We start from the raw sequence: 7,295 nt of genomic DNA, 5'->3' as shown, positions 1-7,295 counted from the left end.
CTTCCAGCCAGGAGTCTGAGACCAGCCTGGGCAACATAGTGAGAAAGAACATTTGAAAAGTAATAAAATTAGCTGGGCCTGGTGGCACATGCTGGGAGTCCTAGCTACTTGGGAGGCTCAGGAGGGAGGATTCCGTGAGCCCAGGAGTTCGAGGTTACAGTGACCTGTGACCATGCCAGTGTTGTCCAGCCTGGGTGATGGAGTGAGATCTTGTCTCTATTAAAAAACAAACAAACAAATTATATACATATACAAATTATATACATATACATATATATTAACATATATATATATATCTCACACACACACACGAAGAAAAAATGTCTTTGGGAACATTATTTTCAATGATTACATAATAGTTTTTCAGGCCGGGCGCAGTGGCTCACCCCTGTCATCCTAGCACTTTGGGAGGCCGAGGCGGGCAGATCACCTGAAGTCAAGAGTTCAAGACCACCCTCGCCAACGTGGTGAAAATCTGTCTCTATTAAATATACAAAAATTAGCTGGATGTGTCAGCACGCACCTATAATCCCAGCTACTCAGGAGGCTGAGGCAGGAGAATCACTTGAACCCGGGGCGCGGAGGTTGCAGTGAGCCAAGATCACACCATTGCACTCCAGCCTGAGCAACAACAGCAAAACTCCATCTCAAAAACAAACAAACAAACAAACAAAAATAGTTTTTTATACAAGTATACCATGTATTTTAAAACCAATCTCCTTTTGTGCATCTAAATTGCTTTCACTTTGTTGTGCTTGTAAACAGTGTTGGATGAATATCCTTATATATGTCTGTATTAGTCTGTTCTCACGCTGCTATAAAGATAGTATCCGAGAGTGGGTAGTTTATAAACAAAGGAACTTTAACTGACTCACAGGTCTGCATGGCTGCGGAGGCCTCAGGAAAGTTACAGTTATGGTGGAAGGGGAAGCAGGCACCTTCTTCACAAGATGGTAGGAGAGAGTGAAAGTGCCATTTATAAAACCATCAGATCTCGTGAGAATTCACTCACTATCACGAGAACAGCATGAGGGAAATAGCTTCCATGATCCAATCACCTCTCTCCCTCCACATGTGGGGATCATGATTCGAGACGAAATTTGGTTGAGGACACAGAGCCAAACCATACCAATGTCTTTGTGTAGATCTCTGATTATTTCCTTAGAATAGATTCCTAGGAATGTAACTTTACCATGTGCTTTGATATTTATTTACAAATTCCTTTCCAGTAAGGTTGAAACTAACTCAGTGGATAGGATTTTAAACACACAAGGACAAGTTTTAATAAAGGAATGGCCACTGGGGGTCCAATACCAAAAACGACTACTTAGAAATCTAGAAATTCTAGTCTGAGTGTGTTTATGCACCTCTGTAGGTAAAGGGCCCTTCTTGCTTCATAAATATCTCCACAGTTACAGTATCAGCTTTCCCAGATAATGGATGCAATTAAATATTCTCCTCTGTCATTTGGAAAATATGAAATGACATTGCTTTCTAATGATCTTGACATTCATCGATTCAGCTGTTAGTGAATAGCAGGGGGAGTTTGCTTCTTACTCAATTCTGGAAGTTTCCTGACATGTGGAAGGATATTAATTAATGGAATACTTCTGACCTCTCACCGCCCCTTAGTTCACTCAGGCCTTGGAAAGATAGAACAACTTTCCCCACTGTGGATTTTAGAGTTTCTCTTGGTACCCAGTTGCTTACAGAGCTCTTTGTCTTTTCTTTACTTCCTCCATGCTGTAGGTCTTACCGGGATGAGCCTCCCATGATAGAGGCCCCGGGGAAGTCCAGCCCTACCTCAGGGGAGGCCTGAAGTTTTTATCTGGAATTTGGCGGGGTGCTACCTTAAAGACCCTACTAACGAAGAGGATGTATTCCAATAATTGACTTTATTGTCAGAGTCTGTGATCACAATTATACACACTATAAGAGGCATCTGAGTGTCTTTTCTTTTTTTTTTTTTCTTTCTCTTGAGACAGAATCTCACTCTGTTGCCCAGGCTGGAGTGCAGTGGCACGATCTCTGCTCACTGGAACCTTCACCTTCCAGGTTCAAGTGATTCTCATGTCTCGGCCTCCAGAGTAGTTGGGATTACAGGTGCCCACCAACATGCCCAGCTAATTTTTGTATTTTTAGTAGAGATGGGGTTTCACCATTTCAGCCAGGCTGGTCTCAAACTCCTGACCGACCGCCTCAGCTTCCCAAAGTGCTGGGATTACAGGCGTGAGCCACCATGCCTGGCCCTGTCTTTTTTTTTTTTTGAGACAGAGTCTCGCTCTGTCACCCAGGCTGGAGTGCAGTGGCGCGATCTTGGCTCACTGCAAGCTCCGCCTCCCGGCTTCACGCCATTCTCCTGCCTCAGCCTCCCAAGTAGCTGGGACTACAGGCACCCGCCATCACGCCCAGCTCCAGTCCTGTCTTTTAAGATGTAAAAAAAAAAAAAATAAGCCTAATTTTCTTCATCTAGAGGGAGGTGAACATGGTAGATGATCTCTGGTGGTTCTCCCATTTAAAATTCTATCATTAATTAAAATGAATGAGGCCAGGCACGGTGGCTCACGCCTATCATCACAGCACTTTGGGAGGCTGAGGTGGGCGGATCACCTGAGGTCTAGAGTTTGAGACCAGCCTGGCCAATATGGTGAAACCCTGACTCAACTGAAAAAAACAAAACAAAAAACACAAAAATCGGCCAGGCATGGCAGCAGGTACCTGTAATCCCAGCTACTTGGGAGGCTGAGGCAGGAGACTCCCTTGAGCCCAGGAAGCAGAGGTTGCAGTGAGCCAAGATCGCACTACTGCACTCCATCCTGGGCAACACAGTGAGACTCTGTTGCAAAAAATAAAATAAAATAAAATTAACAGAAACGACAAAACTCTAAGTAATATATTATCAGACACATTCACACTATAATATAATTTATGAATCAATTAAGTAGTCAATTACATGATGTAAAATACTCATATTATATGCTTTCCTGTTTGGATACGCCAGACAGATGGGAAAGCAGGTGCCTACTTACTGTCTGAGGGTGAGAGGAGAAACTGACCTCGATGAGACAAAAGGAACCTGAAAGATGAGAGCCTTGAGTTCTTTGGTACGGGCAGAGCAGAGGAGAAGGAGGAAATAAGGCTGGAGGTGGGCAGGGGCCCGGCAATGCTGGAAATGCCACACAAAGCTCTTTGGACTGGGTCCTGAGGGCAATGAGCAGCCACTGAGGAATTTTAAGCAATGCTTTGACATTGACCCACGGGCTTACGAGTCATGTTGATCTCATTCTGGCCCATATTCTCTGCATTACCCATAAAGACTGCATCGTACAAATATTTCCACTTCTCCTCCCATCTCGCCCTTAGAGAATTGTGTTGTAGCTACTACAGTTTGTATTTTGAGGATGATTGGATATGACTTTTTTTTTGAGCCTGCTCATGTTGCTCAGTTGTCCAAAGTAGTTGCAGTCGAGTGATGCCCGAGCTCCCTTCCCCCGGGGCCTGGGCTGCTACCTCATCCTGAAAAGATGTGTTGCTTCATGCTATCGTCTTACAGCAAAACATGCATAGATAACTTTTCAAATATTTAATTGTAATACTTCCGTGCTTAAATCACCAAATTGGCTTTGGAAAATATGTAATCTCTTCAAATTACATTCTCTTTTATCTCAGAATTCAAAATATAACAGGCTGGTGTGTATACTTAAAATGGGTGCATAAAATGGCCTAGAGTTACATGATTTTCTATTTTTTTTTAAAAAGTACAGCATTATAAGTGCAACAAAAAATGAAAACCAGTTGCACAATGTGTTTTGTTACCTGTATCGTATGTGATAAAGTATGGAAGAGACTTAGAAGTATTCATTTCCCAGGGCTCCTGAGACAAAGCACCACAAATTGGGTGGTTTAATACATAAAACAACACAGTTCTGAAGGACAGAAGTCCAAAATCAAGGTGTTGGCCAGGCCATGCTCCCTCTGAGACTTTGAGTAGAATCTTAGGTTGACTCTTCCTCGCTTCTGGTGGTGGCTGGCAATCCTTAATATTCGGTTTGCAGCTGCTTCACTCCAGTCTCTGCCTCTGTCATCATATGGCATTCCTTCTGTGTCTCTCTGTCTTCACATGGAATTTTTCTCTTCTTAAAAGGACACAGGGCCAGGCACGGTGGCTCACGCCTGTTATCCCAGCACTTTGGGAGGCCAAGGCAGGCAGATCACTTGAGGCCAGGAGTTTGAGACCAGCCTGGCCAACATGGTGAAACCCTGTCTCTACCAAAAATACAAAAATGAGCTGGGCATGGTGGTGGGCACTTGTAATCCCCGCTACTTGGGAGGCTGTGGCAGGAGAATTGCTTGAACCCGGGAGGCAGAGGTTGCAATGAGCCAAGATCTTACAACTGCACTCCAGCCCGGGCAACAGGGTGAGACTCTGTCAAAAAAAAAAAAAAAGAATACAGTCATATTGAATTAGGACTCACTCTAAAAGCCTCATCTTAACTTGATTTTAACTCCAAAGGGCCCATTTCCAAATAATGTCACATTCACAAGTACCAGGGATTAAGACTTCCACATATCTTTTTGGAGGTCACAATTTAACCCATAACAGAGGTCATCTAGCCCACCTCTCTACTGCACACATGAATCTGCTGTACAAGCTCTGTCTAGTTTTAAGACTTAGGCACAGGACATGATGGTCAATGTAAGGCAAAACCAGGCAGGTGTGGTAGGGGCTGAAAGAAAATCTTAACAATAGATCGTTTCATTCTCACCAGGGTGAGATAGTTGCTGTTGAACTGACCTCGCCATAGAAAATAATTAGAGAGCTGGGTGGGTAAGGTAAGGCCTGAGGGGTGAGGTAGGCAAAGTCTGATGTTGGGCAGAGTGCAGAGCCCGCCAGTGGCAAATCTAGCTTGTGTCAAACATTCTGAAGGTACATAAGTGAATGGTCATTACCTCTAGGTCACCACAGTCCAAAAGACATATAATGAGAGTCACATTTGTAATTTCAAATTTTCTTGTAGCCATATTGAAAAAAGTAAAAGAAATAGATGAAATGAGCTTTAATTACTATATGTATATGTGTGTGTGTGTGTGTGTGTGTGTGTATTTATATGTATATATATATATATATTTGAGACGGAGTCTCACGCTGTACTCTGTTGCCCAGGCTGGAGTGCAGTGGCGAGATCTTGGGTCACTGCAACTTCTGCCTCTCAGGTTCAAGTGATTCTCATGCCTCAGCCTCCCGAGTAGCTGGGATGACAGGCATTCGCCACCACACCTGGCTAATTTTTTATATTTTTAGTAGAGACAGGATTTTACCATGTTGGCCAGGCTAGTCTCAAACTCCCGACCTCAGGTGATCCATCCTGGGCCTCCCAAAGTGCTGAGATTACAGGTGTGAGCCACTGCGCCTGGCCAATATTGTATTTTATTTAGCCCAATACAGGTATATCAAAAATATTATCATTTTAACGTGTCACCAATATAAAAATATTAATAAGATGTTTTGCTTTTTTCTCCATACTGAGTCTTCAAAATCCACTGTGTATTTTACACTTGCAGCCCATCACTAGCCAGGTTTCAAGTGCACACTAGTCATATGTATTAGGCTGCTCTAGATTGTAGAAGCGCCGCACCTTGGTGGTGGGATCCAAGCCATGGGCTGGGTTGCAGGCGACAGTCCAGTTCTGGGGAAGAACATGGGCAGGAGCAAGACAGACAATCAAGGATCTTTGGGGATGAGCTTAGGACAGATCTGAAAAGGAAAAGGGGTTTCAAGTGGAGACAAAATAAATGCAAAGAACAGGGGTCCACTTAAACTTGCTTAAGTAAGGGACAGAATGGTTATTTACTGGGGGCCCTCTCGGAAATGGAGTGTGAGAAGTATGCCTGAGCCAGGAGAACTAGCAGGGAATCTGTTAGTCATTCTCTTTGTCTCCCTCTTGAGAAGTCTCTTAGCTTCTCTCTGTCTGTCTGGTTTGTCAGTCTCCTTCTACGAACTCATTTCCTTTTTTTTTTTTTTTTGGAGACAGGCTCCTGTGATGTTGCCCTGACTGGTCTCGAACTCCTGGTGTCAAGTGATCTTCCCACCTCGGCCTGCCAAAGTGCTGGGATTACAGGCGTGAGTCACCATGCCTGGCCTTCAGTTCATCATTTATTTATCTACTTGGAAAGACCTGGGCCAGGTGCGGTGAAGGGTTGAAGTCCAAAATCAAGATGATGAAATCATCCAATCACCCAATCACAGAAGCTAGGGTCACATTTCCTACCTGTGTCTCTGCAGATCTGGGCTCCCCCGTGCCAGTTGCCAGTTGCCTTCAGCCTTCTCAGGGTGCTGTTTTTTGTTTTTTGTTTTTTTTGTTGTTGTTGTTTGTTTTTTTTTTTTTTTAGACAGAGTCTCAAAAAAAAAGCAGGTAGTCCCTACACACATCCCTTCCTGAGGAAATCTGCCCTTGCTTATAGCTCTAATACGGTGTCCCGGGCTCCATCCCTAGAGATGCTGATTCCATAGGTTGGGGTGGGGCCCATGAATGTGCATTTCTAATGCCACTGGTGCAGAGAACCCACTTTGAGAACCGCTGCCTTACAGCAGGGATAAGCCCAGGTAGCTGTGTTTGTACTAAGGGAGCTTGGCCTCCACTGACTGAGCCAAAGGTGTGTGGCTCACCAAGAAGCCAGTGAAATTTTCTCTCCTTGAAACATGAGATGGGGACACTGGGAGACTGAACTAGACACGAGGAGCTGAGTTGAGAGGTCCTAGAGTTGGCAGCTGAGAAAGCCACTTTAAGACTACAGGCCAGGTGTGGTGGCTCACGCCTGTAATCCCAACACTTTGGGAGGCTGAGGTGGGCGGATCATGAGGCCAGGAATTCAAGACCAGCCTGGCCAACATAGTGAAACCCCATCTCTACTAAAAACACAAAAAATTAGCCGGTGTGGTGGCGGGCACCTGTAGTCCCAGCTACTTGGGAGGCTGAGGCAGGAGAATCGCTTGAACCTGGGAGTCAGAAGTTGCAGGGAGCTGAGATCTCGCCCCTGCACTCCAGCCTGGGCGACACACCGAGACTGTCTCAAACAAAACAAAACAAACAAACAAACAAACAAACAAACAAAAAGACTACAATAAGGTCTTTTCATTTCTTTCTTTTTTTTTTTTTTTTTTGGGAGTCTCAATCTGTCACCCAGGCTGGAGTGCAGTGGTACAGTCTTGGCTCACTGCAACTTCTGCCTCCCAGGTTCAAGTGATTCTCCTGCCTCAGTCTCCAGAGTAGCTGGGATTACAGGTGTCTGCCACC

This window comes from Macaca mulatta, chromosome 16, assembly GCF_049350105.2.
Source record: "Macaca mulatta isolate MMU2019108-1 chromosome 16, T2T-MMU8v2.0, whole genome shotgun sequence".
Classification (NCBI taxonomy): Eukaryota; Metazoa; Chordata; class Mammalia; order Primates; family Cercopithecidae; genus Macaca; species Macaca mulatta.
This window is presented reverse-complemented; position numbering follows the sequence as displayed.